Source organism: Xenopus laevis, chromosome 8S, assembly GCF_017654675.1.
Source record: "Xenopus laevis strain J_2021 chromosome 8S, Xenopus_laevis_v10.1, whole genome shotgun sequence".
In the NCBI taxonomy this organism is placed as follows: Eukaryota; Metazoa; Chordata; class Amphibia; order Anura; family Pipidae; genus Xenopus; species Xenopus laevis.
In genome coordinates this window covers 75,001,287-75,022,425 of record NC_054386.1, presented here as the reverse complement: position 1 = coordinate 75,022,425, position 21,139 = coordinate 75,001,287, and the positions used below count along the sequence as shown (strand labels likewise).

General features: G+C 37.3%; 1 protein-coding gene across 1 annotated transcript in view; it reads right to left on the bottom strand.

The window, feature by feature from the left end:
* The window catches only part of htr2c.S (5-hydroxytryptamine (serotonin) receptor 2C, G protein-coupled S homeolog), a 202,245-nt gene extending 184,075 nt beyond the window's left edge, over nt 1-18,170 (bottom strand). The window contains exon 1 of the mRNA XM_018233105.2: nt 17,443-18,170. The gene's annotated coding sequence lies outside the window, so the exon portion shown is untranslated. The remainder of the gene's footprint in view (nt 1-17,442) is intronic.
* Nucleotides 18,171-21,139: the final 2,969 nt, after the last annotated feature.

Here is a 21,139-nt window from a genome sequence, read left to right as displayed (position 1 = left end):
GAATTTAGCACATGCGCAGTAATCAGCACTTACTAACTAAGATGGCGGCAGTGTCTCCTCCTAAGCAATAAGAATGAACAATTTCAATTTATATCTCCTTTAAGCTTGGGACAGCAGCTGGTCACATATTTTCTTCTGCCTCTTCCTGTATAGAGTGTGGCCCACCCCCTTATATCATCAACCCCGCCAATGACATCAATGGTGCCGCCCCCCTGTCCGGATTCAAAGGAAGGAAAAGGTGGCAACCCTGTGTAAGGTGCCTAAACAGATTTAAGGAGGGACAAGACATGGAGGCAAATTTACTTAAGGGCGCAGTGACTAACGCTGGCGAAAATTCACCAGCGTGACGTCATTTCGTAACTTCGCCGATTTACTAACGGTCGCTGGCCTAACTTGGCTAACGAAGGAGGTAGACTCTAGCGGTACTTCGCTCCCTAACGTCAGGCGAATTTGTGCTCTGGTGAATGGACGTAACTATGCAAATTCCCTAAGATGCGGATTTTACTGAACGTTAGCTCTTGCGCCAGACATGCCTTCGCCACCTCAGACCAGGCGAAGTGCAATAGAGTAGATAGGAGTTCCTAAAAAATGCTAGCGTCTTTTCCCTTTTTCAGGGTGATAGACTGAAAAAGAGCTTAATTTTTTTGGGGGTAACCGGCAACTTCGCCAGCGCTCAGCACCCTGGACGCAACTTCGGATTTTAGTGCATTAGCGTTGTCCTGGCAAATCTACACCTGGCGAAGTGTTGCAATGTGAGTGAAGCCGTCACTGGTGAATTTTCGGAGGTTAGGGAATTTGCCCCATGGTGTCAGAAGTTGGAATGACACCAGAAACCTACAAGCAAGTCTCCACACAACTGCGAGCAGTTCAAGAAGAATAAACTGTTTGCTATAAAGTACATTAATACAGATAGAAGATTGTGTGCTTGCCTAAGAATGGAGTAGTTTAAACTTCCGAATTCTTTAATATATTCTGCCAACCTCAGTGAAAACTGGAGGAGGTGGGAACAGAATTTACAGCTGTTTCTGACTGCAACTGGTGCTTCCAAATATCCAGAGGCACAAAAAATAGACATTATATTACACAAAATAGGGGGAGTAGACCTGGAGCTGTATAATACTATGATTATGGCATATGAGACTCCTGCAGAACCCACTATGAATAAACTGCTGGCACAATTCAGAAAGCACTGCAATCCTAAAAAAAACAGTGTATTTGAGGTATAACAGTTCTGGGCACATCCAATGCCAGACACTGGGCATATAGACAAGTTTCAGAGCTGAAATTAAAAGCAAAAGATTGTGAGCTTAAAGACATGGAAGCTCTTATGCTCAGAGATAACATTTTGTTCACTATTACTAACCCTACACTAAGGGGGTTATTTATCAAAGTCAGAATTTATCTAAATATTTTCTGAAAAAAACTCTGACCAAATCCGCACAGGTTTTTTGGCTTATTTATTAATACACTTTCCTGAAAATTTTATTTGAGGGAAAAAAATCTGAGAAATTGTAATAATATCCAATTTTCAGGATTGTTTCGGTTTTTTCATATGATTTTCTCGATTTTTTAGGATTTTTCACCTGAAAACTCAGGTTTCTTATGTTTTTTGCCCGAAAACTTCGGGGTATTGCACGAAACCCAGCGCACATCAAAAAATCATTGGGATTTCTCCCATTGACTTATATGCAACCTCGACAGGTCTGAGATGCCTGGATTTTCTGATTCTGACTTTTCCATCCTCTGGGTTTAATAAATTCCGAAAAATTTGTGATTTTGTAGAAGTCCGATTTTATATGAATAAAAAAAAACTAATTTTATGTGATTTTTGCATTAGTGGAGTTTAGTAAATAACCCCCTAAAAGAGAAACTGTTAGCTGATATTGATTTAACATTAGAAAATGCAGTATCAATCTGCAGAATTAAAGAGATAACAAAAGACCAAGTTGAAGCTATGTGTGCAAGTGCAACAGAGAGTCACATGCAAGCACTGTCACAGAGAAAAGCAAGCAAAGAATATCTGCAGGACAGAAAGGCAGGACACATAAAGCAGAGCTTGCAGAAATAACTTGATACACAGGTTTATAGCTATAAACAGTGTGGGCAAAGGCACAAACCAAAACAGTGTTCAGCTTAGGGGGCAACATGTCACAAATGCAATGGAAAGAATTATCCCCTTTTGAAAATGAATAAAGAGAAGTCAAAGGAAATAGAATCTCTGTTTATTGGTGTCTTAGAGGCAGCAGATGTATGTACCCAGGCCCAGAAACAGGATGATGCCTGGTATACAGATATAATCATTGGAGAAAATACAGTTAAATTTAAGGTTGGCAGTTGTGGCAAAATGACATTTGAAAATACACCTATTTTGGGAAGGAAAGTTCATTCAGGGAATAGATACAGTGAACATAAAATCACCTGCAACTAAAAAATGAACAAATCCAAGCAAACACTTACAGAGTTGTGAGCCCCGTGACTGTACCTACACCCTGGGTGAATGAATGGTCTTGTAATAACAGAAAAGAAAAATAGAAACCTCAGTGTCTGTCTGGATCCCAGAGATCTTAACAAAGCTATAAAAAGACAGCATTTCTCAATTCCTACACCTGAGGATGTGACATCCAAAGTAAGTGGAAAGAAATTCTTTCCATCGTGGATGAGAAGGACAGTTACTGGCAAGTCGCTCTAGATCAGGGATCCCCAACCTTTTGAATCCATGAGCAACATTCAGAAGTAAAAGGAGTTGGGGAGCAACACAAGCATGAAAAATGTTCTTGGGGTGCCAAATAAGTGCTGTGATTGGCCATTTGGTAGCCCCTATGTGGATTATCAACCTACATTGAGGCTCTGTTTGGCAGTGCACCTGGTTTTTATACAACCAAAACTTGCCTCCAAGCCTGGAATTCAAAAATAAGCACCTGCTTTGAGGCCACTGGGAGCAATATCCAAGGGGTTGGAGAGCAACATGTTGCTCACGAGCTACTGGTTGGGGATCACTGCTCTAGATGAACAAACATCATTGTTGTGTACCTTTAACACACCATGGGGGGGCTACAAATTTAATCGACTACCATTTGGAATAACGTCTGCTTGTGAGGTGTTTCAGAAGAAAAATGCAAAAACTTTTGGAGACATTGAATAGCAGATGATATGATTACGCAATGCAAAGCAATATACATCTGTGACAAACTTCTGCTGAAAAAAAAACAATTGCAAGTTAATGTTATGGTCCACTGAAATCCAGTCTATGGGAGTTGGTGGCATATTGCCTGAAAAAGATAAATCCCTTGTTCTGTATCCAAATTAAAAATGGATAAAAAAATCAGACCTTCACACATGTATTTCACAAAAAGACACACTAACAATGGGGAGGCACATCACACTTTAAACCTCATCTTTTGAAGCTACAGTACAACATGCTGTTCTGCCCCTGGAAGGAGTTGTCATCAAATTGTAAAGTCAGTTACACAGAGCACCAGGGGAGCAGATTATGAAGTTAAAAATGTTCTTTATTTTTCAAAGTAAAAACATGTCTCAAAACTATACACTTGACACATGTCATGGTTACCAGCCACTTCCTCATTCCCACAATCTGCTTGTGAGACATGAATATTACTTATGGATGCTCCATGTTTTACTGTGGAGAATAAAGTATTTTTAAATTAATTATCTGCTCTCCTGGTGCTCGTGTAATTGTCTTCACTAACATTTTCATTGTTTGTTGTTTGAATACTGATAAACATCTGTAAAGTAATGCATGCCACATAAACATATAAATTATTTATAAAATTATGTTTAGTATGGTGATGGTCCCTCTTACACAGTTAAAATAATGGTATATTTAGGGGCCCATTTACAAAGGGTCAAAGTGAATTCGAAGTGAATTTTCGAATTCAAAAACTTAGAATTTTGAAGTAATTTTTGGGTACTTCGACCATTGAATAGGCCAAAATTAGATTTGAATTGAAAAACTTTGAATATTCGTCCATACGAAAATCAAAGTACTGTCTCTTTAAAAAACGTCGACACTTCGCCACCTTAAACCTGCCGAATTGCTATGATAGTCTTTGGGGACCTCCTAGAACCTATAGTCAGTATTTGGCTAAGTTTTTAGAAGTCAAAGGTTTTTTTTTTTTGAAAATCGTTCATACAATCTATTAAATTGTTCGAATCATTCAATTCGAATGATTTCTACGTTCGAACGAACAGTTTGAATTCAAAAACGGCTAAATTTAACCAAAAAAAACTTTCGACTATCGAATTTCTACAATTCGATGGTCGAAGTTTCGAAGTTTTACCACTTCAAAATTTGACCCTTAGTAAATGTGCCCCTAAATGTATTAATTGTTAATTTGGCATTAAAATAGCATAGAATTGCAGTCTGGCATATCCATAGACCATGGGATTTATTTTGCAGCACTCTCCAGAGCAGTTTAATCAGACCCTGCTGCAGCAGGGCTTGCAATCTAATTTTCCTACCGGACATACACATTAACTTGAAGAATGTGAACCAAACGTTATGTTTTTAGCTTTAGTTCTGTAGGGAAAGTGAAGAACCTGGAGGAAACCCACACAAGCACAGGGAGATCATACAAACTCCTTGCAGGTGCTCTGGATGGGATTGAACCCAGCTCCTCAGCATCATAACAACTGTGGTGGTTACCTTATAATTACATTTATACATGTCCAAAGAAAGAATAATTGTGGAATAATAACAGTAATGTAATAGACAAACGGAAAAATGGTTAATAAAAGCCCTACATATACACCCTTAAAAGACAAATTTTGTTATAATATTATAACAGAGTAGTTTATGCACTAAACTGGCCTCTATAGCAATTTATATATTGTCTTGAGAAAAGTCCTGTTACTAAAACCGTATATTTTATCGTTGCAGAAAACAAAGAATCTAGTTCTTCACTTCAAAATATTTAGAAGCATGAAACGTCAGTATTCAAATCCAGTAAAACCAACGGATAGCCATATTGCAATGCAAATTTAAGATGGGCTTCATTATATAATAGGATAGGTACTTCAATGAACAAAATAAATATTGCACCACCAGTCCACAACCCATGTAATAAAATAAGAATAGATATAACATTAAATCTAAAAATTGTCAAGATCTGAACAAGGTATAGCCAATACAAAAGAGGAGTTTCTTAGGATAAACCATCACTCAAGTTATAAGATTCATAGGTCTTTGAATTTCTAGTGATATTAATACATATATATATAAATATTATATGTATACATACATATATAGGCAACTTTCTTTTTGTTTTTAAACTAAAAAGATCCTTGTAGCAACAACAATGTTATTTATTTATATATAATAGCAAATGGTACAGATGGGAAGCAGTGACTACTGGACTGCCTGATGATTTTGACATCATTTGAAGCATCTTAAAGAGATACTGACACCTGAAATTAAACTTTTTTTTACATCTATTATAATATTGGCTTTGCAAGCTACTTCTAACTTTGCCATAAAGTATTTGCAGGATGCTTTTACATTACCTGTCTGATCCCCCATGTTCCTGTATGAGGGGGCTGCCATATTTGTGCAGCAGGAGTCCGTTAGCATTAGAAACTGTAACTAACAGGCTGAGATGGGACAGTCAGGTTCGCAAATCAGAGTGTCAGAGTGTCAGAGAGTCAGGCTTAGGAACTTCAACTAACAATTATATACAAAAACAAACCTCTCAGCAAAAAAAAAATGATCAACATGACCTATAGGTAACATTTAATGTACATTCATATGCTAAAATTAATTTTTTAGTGTCAGTATCACTTTAAGGAATGTTTACCTATCAATGGCAACATCTATTCATTTGTGAATTGTCCCTCTGGCAACCATTCCCTTAAAATATGCATGGCAAGTTTTGGCTCACTCATCTCTAGTAACCACTCTGTGTATTATATTGTAAAATCATTGCCACTGCACAAAAACAGTCAAATGAATACTAGACTATAGACAGCATTTTGTTTACCATAATGTATTATTTTTTTGGAAATTGTAAAGATGTGATAACATTATTCCTCGAGATACACTTTTTTTTTATAATTTTTTTTATACTCACTATTTAGTCAATGCATTAACCATCTGTCCGAACTTTGTTGCAGCTGATTGCTTAGAGCATGCTCACTTTTCCATTCAAAAGCTTCAAGGGCATGAGCAGGTCTCTGCCTGGGCCAAATTTTGGAGATTAATTAATATATATATATATATATATATATATTTACCAGACCAAAGTTGAAGGTCTCTGTGTGAGACCAAAACATTGCGTTATAATCCTTTAACTTTAAATCATAGGAGTGCTTTCTTTGGTCTGGTGTATTTTTTGAACTAACAACCAGGTTTTGTTGCTACACATGGTGTGCACCCTTTGGACTATTTTACTGTGTATATATATATATATATATATATATATATATATATATATATATATATATATATATATATATATATATATATATATATATACTGTGTATATATATATATATATATATATATATATATATGTACACATTAAAATGTGAAAATTCATGAAGCTTTTTAAGTCTGTAGGGATGTGTAAAATAGCCATCCCCAGTATTATTTAGCAGGCAGTTTTCCCTAGTGTTATAGACACCTAACTGGGTCTTAAAATACAGTTAGGAAGGGGAACTGTTTCCTATTCCTGCTTTAAGCTATGCCCCATGCTTTTTCTCACAGTGACCAGCAGATGACACTGTGCTATAGTATAATATAGTATAAAACTCTCTGAAACCATGCTTTCAGTGTCCATCTTGTGCTGGCTCTAGCCTGAGCAGGCGGGCAGAGCTCGAGTGGAACCTAGACAGGTCAGGTCTAGTAAGCATAGGCTACTCACCTTTATAGGTCACTCTAGGAGTGACCGACAGTCAGGATATTTAGCTGAGCAGCTTGAGACTCCTCCGAGGATTGTGAGTGGGATTAAGATCCCGGGTACTAATTGCCCAGAAGTAGGGACTAAGTGTACAGACCTAGGGTAGAGTATTCCCCTCAGGTTCCACTTAGGGAAAAGGCTGAAAGCTGGCTGTTCGTCCTCAAGGCTGCATACATGATCCTCGTTCATGAGGGAACTTATATTGACCAAAGGTACTGTGAGTATTGCCTATCCAATGTGATGTATGATCCTGAAATGTTCTCTTTGATGTACACTCCATTGAGGATTGTATATGTTCAATAAATCTGTTCTATGGTTAAGTTATAAGAACCACTGGCACCCAATTATTTGCACCCTGAATACAGTTACAGTTGCACTACACCCTGCTTCCAGATCGCTGCGAAGGCTCACTCCCTAAGATTTTAAGGTCTCATCTAGAGCACATTTATTGGGAGTGGAGCTTATAGTAGAGTAAGGTGCACTCAAATTCACTTCTACACTACAAGTCTATTATTGAAATTTTTTTATATATTCTGGCTGTCTCTTTTAAATAAAACCCCCATTTTACCTGACCTGTAGCATGATTTTACACACATCAAAAGTAAACGTTATTATTATTGTTTAAAAATTTCATGTGATTTTCAGTTTTATTTTTAACTGAAAATAACATTTTAAGATAAGCTAGAAAGTTAATATTGATCTTTCATAATCCACTATCACTTGTAAAATGCAATATGTTTTTTGGTTAATGGATAGGCACAGTTGTATAGATAACTGGATCTTTGGTAGATATTTCCACTGCTTAATGGGGATCTGTCACCCTAAGAAATACAAACACAATGCAGTCACACAGTGCAGTATGCAAGTTAGACAGTCCCCAAATGACGAACAGAACTAAACTGTCTTTCCTTGCATTGCAATAACTATGAACAAAATGTGTTGACATATGTTATGATATCATTGAATAACCACATGCATGCATTTCATGAAATCAAACATCTTAAAAAGAAAAAAATTATAAAAATATAATACCTAGATTTCTTATGCTAAAGAAAATGAGCATTCATGTAAGCACGCACATATAACGCATGTGTAGTGAGAGAGGGATAAAAAAAAGCTGGTGTATTCTGCACAGCACATTCCCAGTTGTATATTTTGTCAGTCAATACTGAGCTGAAATACAGTATAACTGTGACTGAAAAGAACTAGAATCTCAAAAAAAAAACAAGTATTAAATTACACTTAGGGGGTTATTTACTAAACTCTGAATGCAAAAATCACGAAAAAATTTGTGATTTTTTTTAATAAACTTTTAAAAAAATCACAAATTTTTCAGAATTTATTAAACCCTGAGGGTAGAAAAGTCTGAATCTGAAAATTCAGCATCTCAGACCTGTCGAGGTTGCCTATAAGTAAATGGGAGAAGTCCCAATGATTTTTTGATGTGCGCTGGGTTTCGTGCAATACCCCGAAGTTTTCCGAGTTTTCGAGTGAAAAAATCGTAAAGCAAATTTATAATAAATAAGGGTAAAAAACCCGAGCGGATTTGATCAGAGTTTGTAGCAGAAAATATTGAGATAAAATTCGGACTTTGATAAATTACCCCAATCATCTAAAACTTGACAAAATCAATTCACGTCTGCTTTTGTTTCGGTAGATAAGTAAAAAAGCACCAAGCAGAATTTTATTGCTAAGTTGAGTATACCTGCTAGTTGCTACCATTTATGGTTGAAAATCAGTTCAGCTGGGGGAATCAAAAATCAAAAGGAAGGCTTAAACTTGATGGACAGCTCTTTTCAATTCAAATTAACAATGTAACGAATCTTTCGGTTTTGATTCGATAGCAAATATTAAACCCATGTAACTAGTGACATCGTGACAGGTGCCTCCTGGCAGAAAGCAGCTGTGGTCAAAATGTCTGGCTGTCACCTCTTCTGATACTAAATGGTAAGTGCCTTTGCTGGTGGCAACAAATGCTTTCTTTTTTTAGTATCTTTCAAATTTTAGTTGCACTACATAGTTACATAGTTACATAGTTACATAGTTAAATTGGGTTGAAAAAAGACAAAGTCCATCAAGTTCAACCCCTCCAAATGAAAACCCAGCATCCATACACACACCCCTCCCTACTTTTAATTAAAATTCTATATACCCATACCTATATTAACTATAGAGTTTAGTATCACAATAGCCTTTAATATTATGTCTGTCCAAAAAAATCATCCAAGCCATTCTTAAAGGCATTAACTGAATCAGCCATCACAACATCACCCGGCAGTGCATTCCACAACCTCACTGTCCTGACTGTGAAGAACCACCTACGTTGCTTCAAATGAAAGTTATTTTCTTCTAGTCTAAAGGGGTGGCCTCTGGTACGGTGATCCACTTTATGGGTAAAAAGGTCCCCAGCTATTTGTCTATAATGTCCTCTAATGTACTTGTAAAGTGTAATCATGTCCCCTCGCAAGCGCCTTTTTTCCAGAGAAAACAACCCCAACCTTGAAAGTCTACCCTCATAATTTAAGTCTTCCGTCCCTCTAACCAATTTAGTTGCACTTAGTCTCTGCACTCTCTCCAGCTCATTTATATCCCTCTTAAGGACTGGAGTCCAAAACTGAACTGCATACTCCAGATGAGGCCTCACCAGGGACCTATAAAGAGGCATAATTATGTTTTCATCTCTTGTGTTAATGCCCTTTTTTATGCAAGACAGAACTTTATTTGCTTTAGTAGCCACAGAATGACACTGTCCAGAATTAGACAACATCCTAAAAACACACCAGCATTAACTAACCGAAAAAACTGATGCTAAATTCTATGAATTACAATCATTTTCTGCCCAGGAAGAAAATACAGTCATTTGTCACATTGCTTCAGATTTCAGTAGCTAGTGCTCATCATGTATGGTGTCAGCACTACACATTAGTATCAGTAAATAAGCTGCCTTGAAGCCAAAACAAAATCATCACAAGGATAGGATGGAACAAAGTTACAAGGATGGGAGCAAGAGACAGACATTGGGGAAATTATTGGAAGGGATTTTCAGCATTGGCTTTAGAAACAGGGCAGAAACCTTGTACTGATTGGCATTATTAACCTTATAAAATTTGAACAGCAATACAAATTGTGCATCACTGTCTGCCAGCTGCATGTCAGCAACTGCTGGAAGACTAAGGATTAGACATTCCCTCAGCGGCCTTATTACCTGCAATATCTGGGCTTACAATAATGCTTGAACTCTTTTCATTGCATTTCTTATAAAATCTGCTTTTCCTACCTGAACAGTGGATATCCACCACTATTATCAATTTCCTTCTGAATGAATGTGTAGCGACTTACCTCCCTGGTGGTCTAGCGGTGTGGCGTGGATGCCCACCACGCCGCTCCATTGTTCCCCTTCAGGCACCGGCGCTGTTCCTTAGGGCGTGCACGGCTCGCCTCTGCGTAATTAAAGGCGCGCTGAAATTTGAAATGTATATAAAGCTCAATAGGGCTACAAGTCCTTGCCCGTTATTGGATTCGTTCCTGGTGCTTCTGGGCATTGAGCTATCTGTATTCCTGTTTCCTGATCCTGATTCTGATTGCTGTTGTGACCCCTGCCTGGCTTTTGATGATTTTGACTTCTGTATCCTGACCCTTGCCTGATATCCGACTTTGATTCTTCTATATCCTTCTGATTGATCTCCTGGTTTGACCCTTGCCTGCCTGACTTTGTTTGTACTCTGCCTGCCCCGACCCGGCCTGATCTTACTACTCTTTTGCCTAAATCCTTGTACTGCGACCTTCTGCCCAAAGACTTTGCATTTACAGTTGTGCCCCTGTGCTTGTTCAGAACCCCTCGCTTTGCACCTCTCTTAATAAGACCTGGCGGCATCCGATTAGCCGAGGGCTCCTCCCGAGGTGAAAGGCGGCTTGCAGAAGCAAGAGCTGAGAACAGGGTGCTTAGCATCGGTTCTGAATTAGGGTGCCAACCGTGATAGAATGAAGTTGATTAACTGATGAAAATATACTTACCTCTTTTGTAGTGAATTTGCAAACGGATAGTTAATGGACACCACGCTAGCAGTGAAATTTTACTGTGGTTTTGCAAACAATTTTGCAGATTGTGAAATGCAGATTTTCCTAGCAAATACACGCCTGTAGGAAAAAATTGTTCATCCCTATTTTATTGCATTGGAGTGGGTCTAGAAGGAGAAAATGCATCAAAATCACTGCATTAAACTTCATTCACTTCTCTTACAGTATTGCACATGCACGTGCAAGTTTTATTTAAGTTGGGTCACTGACTATTTTATATTACATCCTAGAAATACGATGGTTATTAGAGAAACTCTATCAATTACCCTGCAGAACATTTTTACTGACACAGATGAATAAGACAATGGTAATCTAAGTGTTCTGGTTGAGCATGTACAAACTGAATCATTTTTCTTAAGATTCATAGCTATTAATAGCGTTAAACCTTTTCATGTGTCACTGGTACATTTGGTTGATGATATATTCCGAATGATTGGAAATCGCATAATGTCCATTTCTTTCTATGATAAATCAAATTCTCAAATAAAAAAGTCAGTTTTAACTGAGCTTACAGGTGCAAACTGCAAGTGCTGCTATACAAATGTTGCTGATACATAATGAGTACCAGAACCTTTCATCCTACATCATGGTTGTTTATAGGTTATTGAGTTTTGCTCAAATGCCAGGAGATAATCTGTATAAATTGTAAGTGCATAACAGGCAGTAACATTTCTACTATGATAATATAAAACAGGACAATATACCCAGCAACATTTTTAAGGTGCTCAAGTGCCTTTAGCTTAAATGTAACTATTGTAAGAGGAGAAAAAAAAACCCCTGAAATGTATAGTTTATTCTAGATTTATTTTATCCCAAATTGTTTTCTGATTGTGGAGTTTAAAATTGTCTCCAATACAGGGTAATTCTGGCAATGGTGTAGTTTCTTATTATCTCCCTGCAATGTGAAATAATAGCGAGAAATCACTTCTCTTGAGACTTCCATTTATGGCCTGTAACCCTATATAAAGCAGTTTTCCAGTGTAAAACAAATACATTGATCTATAAAGAGGCATAATTATGTTTTCATCCCTTGAGTTAATGCCCTTTTTATGCAAAACAGAACTTTATTCCCTTTAGTAGCAACAGCATGGCAATGCCTAGAATTAGACATTGTTATCTACAAAAATCTCCAGATCTTTCTTAGTTAAACATATTCCCAACACACCATTTAGGTTTACGGTATAACATTATTTCTACAAAAAGTGCATAACCTTGCACTTATCGACATTGAACCTTATTTTCCAGTTTGCTGCCCAGTTTTCCAACTTAGACAAATCACTCTGCAAAGTGGCAGCATCCTGCATGGAACATATAGTTCTGCACAATTTAGTATCATCTGCAAAAATAGAAACAGTAATTTCAATGCCCACCTCAGGTCATTAATAAACAAGTTAAAAGCAAGGGGAACAATTACAGACCCATGCGGTACTCCACTATGTTCCAGGCCATTGTTACTTAATTTAACCAGTTGTTAACTGTGTGGCACTGTATCAAATGCTTTAGCAAAGTAAATTACATCCTCTGCATCCGAAAGTCGAGTTTCCTACTCACCTCCTCATAAAAGGCAAATAAATTAGTCTGGCAAGATCTGTTGCACATAAAACCATGCTGGCACAAACTCATATTATTATTATTTGCAATGAAGACCAGTATCTTATTCTATAATACCCCTTTGAAAAGCTTTCCTACCATTGACGTCAGACTAACTGGCCTATAGTTTTGAGGCTAGGAACGGGATACTTTTTTGAATAGCGGCATCACATTAATAATTTGCCAATCTCTGGGAACCATGCCAGACCTCCGTGAATTCTGACTAAAGAGGTTTTGCATTCACAGAGCTAAGCTCATTTGGTACCCTGAGATGAATAACATCCAGTCCTAGATCTTTGTTTATCTTTACATGCCCAAGTCTATTTTGAATTTCCTCTTGCGTGAACCATGCATCAACAGTTGTATTACTAGATTTTGGACTATTAAGATGGAAACCTTCATTAGTTGGTTCCTAATTTGTGTAGACAGACGAAAAATAACACTTCAGAATCTCTGCTTTTTCTCTTCTCTCGTCTCAACGACCTACTGACCACCCTCTGATATTAAGGGTCCCACCTCTTTCTGATTTTATTTTCGATTCATTTTACTCCTCACTGCAATACCAATTTCCATTTAAATTTTAGATTGTCTGATAGCTTTTTTGAATGATATATTGGCCTCTTTATACAGTACCTGATAATGTTCAGCTGTCCCAGCTAACTTGAATTAACACAACAATTTTAGAAAACCACAAAGGTTTTGCTTTGCGATGATAGTTGCCCTTATAATTAAAACAACAGTATAGATTTACATTTATGGTTACATCTTACAGACTACTTTTTCCTCAAAGAAAATAAACTGATGTTTTTGTAATGTATTACCAGACACTTGGGTTTACAAACGTTGTACAACCATATACAATAAAAGGCACAAAGTTTGTCCAGGGGCAGTTATCCATAGCAACCAATACGGTGTTTTCTTTTTAACGGGTGTCTACCTGCTGATTGGTTGGTATTCTTGATTAGACTTTGCATCATTTATTACATTACCCCCTTAAGTAACCTATCTGCATTTTTCTCTATGCAGAACTGCAATACGTTGCTCTTGTCTGAAGATGACTTAGTGTAATTTAAAATAATCATAACACTTCATTTATACTTTTCCTGTTATGTGATAATGTGTAGGTGTAATGAGCAGAAGATATGAAATATGATATGTTATAAATATAATATTTCTATGTGTGTATAAAAAAAGAATATCTTCAGAATATAATGGGGGGGGTAAGATAACAAGGGGCAAATGTCAAGCTTCTTTAGGAATTGGATTTCTTAATGTCAGAATTGTATTGACACGTATTCAAAAAGGGGTCCCTTCATCAATATATTGTATAAATTAAAAAAAGTATTCCTTCCTACTGTAAATAGGTTCAAATGGGGGAATGTAATAAAAGTGGCTAACGGTAAAAATATTCGCGATTTGAAAAGTTATGTCATTGTGTGAACAAATTTTCCTTTGAACAAATTTAATATAGCTTTTGCAAACCCGGAAACTGTTTAGCTACCACTTCCGGCAGTGGAAGAATCTTGTAGTTTGAGCAGGTGCTAATGTAATTCTTAAAAGTGGGTAATGCGCAGTTAAAATTTGCAATGCAACAACAGTTTAAGGAAGAGTATTACATTGCAAAATTAGACTTTTTAGTCGTTTTTGTGCTAAATGTTTTGCTCTTCGACTTTTATTACATTACCCCAAAAGAGTTGTAAGCAGATGATTCGGGGCTCATTTCATGAGAATAATAACACCCTACAACACACTTTTCTATCACAAATCAAACCAATAAGAAATGTATAATACAACTGTACAAATGTAAATTATAATGAGCATTTTAACACTATAAGCAGTGTGTATGGGGTATATAGTAAATGAACACATAAATAGTTCAGCTGGACTGATTTACAGCACTATCACTTCTGACTGAATAGCATACATTTCATCAGCTGTACTATAAGACTAAATTTATTGAAGGACAAGGAAACAAATTCACTGGGAGTTGATAATTTTCTACTACGAGCCACCCTTTTACTGTACTTTGCACTTTTACACTGCCAAGTCAAAGAAAGTGATTCCCGTGAGAAGGTGTTAAAATAGTGACAATGAGTTAATAGAGCCCGTTATCTGCTGTTATACCTGAAACCACTGTACCACAGCGAACCAACAACTGTGCATAGAATAATACTTGTTGCACCTCACCTATATTTTGTGGTTCAGTGAGGGCCAGCAGAAACCGACACAATCGAAAATAATTGGTTATGAAACATATGCATTTCCAGGCAGCGTTTGGAGCTTCTTTTTGGGGAAAAAGCTAGTTTTATAGCAGATCCTCCTCAGTATTGTACCACATTCTTTACCACCTTGTTACAATCATCTGAGCCCTAAATGTAAATGTTTATTTAAAGGGTTGTGGTGTGTTAAGATGTTTATGCTGGAATTGACACAATCACCACCCTGTGAAGTCAATTGAAATCAATGATGACAAAAAGTTGTGATGCAAGAACATACAGAGACTGGCTTATTTGGTGAAAATGCAACAACTATGTTTTTTTTTTTTTTTTTTAAACACGATTTTATTGACAACAGAAGGCTGGCTTCTACGTAATGCCTATGCCAGCTTTATACCTTTTCTAGTCTTCATACAACAAACTGTTGGACTTTTAGAAAAGTGTCAAGTGTTGAAAATCAACACAGAATTTTATGCCTCAGTTGAAATGAACTATTACTATTTGGTGCAAAGGAGCAGATCAAAACGCTGAGCAAAATTAGGATTCGAAAGAGAATGTTTTCCAATTTTCCTTTTTACATAATATTGGGCACAAAAAAAGATTGGGGTGAGTGATAATATGGGTTTTATGGGCAGATGGAAGTTTGGATAGAAATTACATTGGCTGTTGCAAATACTAACATTGGGTAAGGTGGGTCACAAACACCTGTAACCTACTACAAACTAATTAAAAGGAAAGCATCTCCAGTGTATGACAACCTGTACAATTCATATACAAAGTGCATGTAAGCTTCCTATACAGCTGTTGGAGCAGGAGCATGGGCTTAATCCCCCTAATATGATTTAAATATTGACATCCATGCGGTATGGGCTGCTAATGTAATTCATGCTGTATCATCATTTGTGTTATAAAGTAATTAAGCTATAAAGAAGATGAGATAAAATAGAATATACAACCTATTCCTATAAATTGTACAACAAGGACGTTTGTAGAACCTTATTTTGATAAAAGCACCAGATTTTGGCTGTATTTTACTTATAAAATAAAGAACACCATGTAATTATTGAGTTATGCAAGTTATGGTCTTATTGAGCTTGTGTTGCGGATATAATCCAATAGTACTGTACAACAAGTAGACAAATCTGTAAACTAGAAACCCTACATTCCTATATAAACTGTAGGTTCTTAAGACAAAGGTGAAATCATTGTTGTGTGAGTGCTGCATTCCATGCTAATAACTGCAGCACAGCTTCTGCAATAAGCTTCTTACTCCCTCTGCTGACTCTGCTGTGTGAAGCTTGCGACTGCACAAAGGTACATCGCATAAATCACAGGGAGAATTATTATTTGCAAACGCAGAGGGATTACTCATGGAGTTATTAAACTAAACTATAATTAAATGTATGAAACATTTGCATTGGGTTATTGATTTTTTCTTCCATTCGGATGGTAAATATTTAGCAGTAGTTACTTTATGTTAGGTTTTTTTTTTGGGTTCAGAACAAGACTTGTGCAATTTGCAGAATTCAAAGCAAAGTAAATCTTACAAGTATGTGTTCTCTATGTACCTCAGTGGCATGCTGGCTGATCAGCACATTGATGCAGTTGAGCATTCCTAAATCACAAACTAATTTAGCTTGCATCACACTCCTCTGCCATTTTAACATTGTTATATATGCAACTTGTTAACACGGGTCCCTCTGCTAACAGCTTCTCTGAAGTGTAACAATATAAGGACGTTTCTTGCAGAGTTTTGCTCCTAAAATACAAAGCTCTAAATCCACATATCTAAGCTGTCAATAAACCACCTGTTTAATTTAATATTCCATTACCCAATATATTAACATTGCTTTACCCAAATAACATTTATCTTCAGATCTGTCATGTTTCATAATGTTTTACTTAAGGGTAACAAGTATTTGTTGCATGATGTGAATAATGTCTTTGTTGACAGTACTTCTCCCTGGCTTCCATGCATCTGAAAAGCAACCAACATTTAGATCGGTGCCTACTGTGGTCCCATGAAGCACGCAGTAGTATCACCTTCCATAAATACCCAAGGACAATCAATTTATTCAAACAAGTACTTCAGCAGCATCTGTTATCAGAACAGTTCTCTTTGTTTTATGTGATTCTTAATAAAAATGCTAATAATCTAAGTTTAGCAACACTCCTATTGCACTACGTGCAAAGGGATTATATATTCTTACTTGGCAATCCCAAATTTGCTCAAATTGTTTTGTGCGGCTGTGTCTATTAGATTTACATGATACAGCCTACACCATTTCCCAGCACAGCTGGTGCTATGAATGGAAAAAAGTGAATGAATGGATCACATTATAAAATAAGCGCTATGATTAGTACATAATCAAGGGAGTACCATGAAGGATGGAAAATAATATAGTGCCAGAAATTTCTATTGTGCTTACAAACTGTTCAAATATCCCTCTGCAACTTTCCTACACCAAGACAAAAAAGACACAGAGACACCTGCATGATTTCTGATATATATATATATATATATAATGCATGTAGGCACAAGTCTTCTATACAAACTGGTTGAATCAAATAGCATTAGTGTTGTTATCAATATTCATAATAATAATAATAATAATAAATCCATCAATTTGAGGCAAAATGTCACATACCTTTACTGCAGACATTCAGAGAACTGTCCACTCTTTGCAGCCTGTCCTTAGTCCTTGTTTGGAAGGGAGACAGTTTGCTATGCTTTGAGTCATTCAGTGCCTTTCTTCCTTCTGATTTCTGTACAGTGCAGAAGTAATCCCTCAGAGGACAGTCCAGGCAGCTATACTGGATCCTGCATAGAAAGACAGTGTTCTAACCAAATCTCATCACCTAGATTCACCATTCTCTGTGCTTTAGAGAGCTGAATATTGAGCAAAATAAAAGAGAAGGAATCCAGACTCTTTTTCCACTCTGAAAAACTGCAGGGGGCTACAGCTTTCATACTCACAGACTAAACTCTCAGCTCCTGATAACAGCTGCTGAATTGCTATAGATGTGCTTGTGTCTCTGCAGAATATTTCTCACTAAGTGCTGCACCGCATAGCAGTTAATAGACAGGTACATTTCTCAGCCATAAGCTAAACACTGTGCAGAGTTGCAACCAAGGGGAAGAGGTGTCCAGTTGTGCTCATCTCAGTCAGTTTTAATACATAATAATGCTAGTTTTCCCCTGTATCACAGGCATCTATACCTAGGCTAATATGAATGCAGAGCTAATTGTTTGGGAATGTTCCAAAAGTAGCTGTGACAGCCAAGAAATAGAGTGAAACCTTTGCCTTGTGTGCTTCCTTTTTCATTAATTTAGAACATAACACATACCCAAATACAATGTCAGTTTTTCAGCAGATTTGTAAGGAATGCATGTCAGTATATCGATAGTGGCTCTAGTCACAACTCTTTATATAAACTCCAAGCTGGAGACCTCCCCGTTTGTGTACTCTCTCTGATAGGTCTTCATGTACGCCATGATTGTTCCACTGTTGATTTCATACGCACATCTTCATTCATAGGTAAAACAGTAATTGATAAACATATTTTAGAGAGAACATATTTCTCTCTACATTTATGTAGCATTTACAAACCCAGGTGCAGTGAGAAATTTTGAGCACAATGGACATGTTTTCTTCCTACAAGGCAGCTTTTTCTCCATATCACATTGATAAGAGGCTGTTGATGCCATCTGGCTATGGTGATGTGATAATTGTCACAAATCGGCACCCAGAATCCAGAACCAATGCTAAGCTCCCTGCTCTCAGCTCTTGCTTCCGCCTTAAACAGCCGCCTTTCACCTCAGGAGGAGTCCTCGGCTAATCAGATGCTGCCAGGTCTTATAAAGAGAGGAGCCAAGTGAAGCTTCTGGACCAGCAGAGAGGCATGATTGTTTGAGCAAAGTCTTTGGGCAGGTCACAGTACAAGGATTTAGACGAAAACGTAGTCAGGCAGGCCGGGTCAGTGCAGCCAGAATTCAAGCGGAGTCAGACAGGCAAGGGTCAAAGCCGGGAAATCAATCAAAAGTTTGTCCAAACAGGCACAGGTCAGGTTACAGAGTGCAGATAGGTTTACCAGGCAGGGGTCAGGATCACAGAAGTCAGAATAGTCAATCAGGCAAGGGTCAAAACAGGAATCAGATATCAGGAAATACAAGAATAGCACCCAGGAACTCACTAGGATGAACCAATAATGTCCCTTTAAATATGATTAAAATTTTGCGCCATTGCGTGCTGATGAAATTACGCCAGCGTCAATGCTCAAGGAAAATGTGGAAGTGTGTGCCGCGCCATAAGGCATTGCAACGCAAACCATCAAGGAGGCAACACCACGCGGCGGGTTTTTGTTACAATAATGACATTCCCACAACAATGTAAAGTGGCACCATATCACATTATAGAACCAAATTGATTTAGAAATACAGTTCAATCATACCTACTTGCTTTTGTTTAATTAGTATTTTTAGGAGCAAATTTACTAAAGGCCGAAATGACTAACGTCGTGACATCATTTCGGTACTTCGCCGAACTGTCGCTGGCATAACTTCGCAAGCGAAGGAGATAGACTTTAGCGCTACTTCGCACTCTTACGCCAGGCGAAGTTTCACTCTAGGCGAAAGAGCGTTACTTTGCAAATTCACTAAGATGCGGATTTTACTGAATGTTACATCTTGCGCCAGACTTGCCTTCGCCACCTCAGACCAGGCGAAGTGCAATAGAGTAGATAGGACTTCCTCAAAAAATAGTAGAAAATCCCAAAGAAACGCTAGAGAATTTTCATTTTTCAGGGTGATAGTCTGCAAAACATCGTCATTTTTTTCTGGGGTACCCGGCTTCCCCCCTACATTTCCTAACATATAGCACATAAACTATACAATGGGTTCATGTGTAGGGGAATATAACAACTCTAGTTTATTTGATTAAGGTTCCCTGGGCTTAATGTAGTGTATTTGCTGCAACTTAGACGTCCATTCAACTTTAACTTCCCGCCGTATGCAAATTAGCCAATGCTAGCCTTTCCTTGGTGCTCTTGACATGGGGACTCCTCAACTGACCCAGCATTTTTTCACATTTTCACATTTTTTTTCACATTTTACCAAATAAATAGGACCTTGCCAGCCTCACCAAAAGGCAATATGGCTATGACACACAGTTGGTAATCTTTTTGATAGAACTATTACGTTTCGTATTAACCAGAAATTATTTCCGTTTTGATAAGACCTATTTTCTACAACAGCAAGGCACAAGTATGGGCAGTAATGTAGCCCCAAGCTATGCCAACATATTTGTCTCTTTTATTGAGGTAATGGTATTTTTTGAACAAGCCCACAGTGTGAACATAAAGAATTACTATAGATATGTGGATGACATATTCTTTACGTGGCATGGGAGCAAAGAAGGGTTGTTGGAAATGAGTCAGAAAATCAACTTATTACATCCCACAATCAAATTTACATTAACTTATGATGCAGATAGCATAAGTTTTTTGGATGTATTGATTACTAAACAGTCTAACGGTTTAAATACAGATTTATTTCGTAAGGAAACAGATAGGAACAATTTGTTGATGTGTTCAAGTTTTCATCCTAGGAATGTCAGTAAAGGTCTTCCGTACAGTCAATTTCTGAGGATAAGACGGATCGTCTCTGACGATCAGGTGTGTCAGAAAAGAATGTTAGAAATGGAGCAAAGGTTTATTGAGAGAGGGTATCCGCGAGAGGATTTGAAACAGAATATCGAGAAAGTTATGGGTATTAATAGATCTACCCTTCTTTCCGTTTCCCCTAAAGAGAATAAGACACGTAAATTTCAAAAAATACCATTGGTCTCTAATTATAACTTACATTCCCAAAAAATTAAGACAATTGTCTACAGACATTGGGAGATTTTGAGGAAGGATAAACAATATGGGAGCTTATTTAAAGAGAAACCATTATTTTCATATAAACGGGCTAGAAATCTAGGTGACCAATTGACTAAGACTGATATGATAGAAAATGACGACCGACAACCAATATTCTTTGGCACACCACAAAAGGGCACATACCCATGTTTGTCTTGCCGGTGTTGCAGTAGCATAATAAAGGGGAATAGAATAAATCATCCTTCGAAAGGGTTTGAAATTAAGTTAAAAGATTTTGCTACATGCAACTCAACAGGGGTGATTTATATGCTTAAATGCCCCTGTGGGAAGGCATATGTGGGGAAAACAAAAAGACAAATTAAACTACGGATTGGTGAACACAGGAGGGCAATCGATAATTGCGATTTAGACAAAATGAAATATGTCACTCCAGTGAGCAGACACTTTAAAACTTTTGGCCATAAT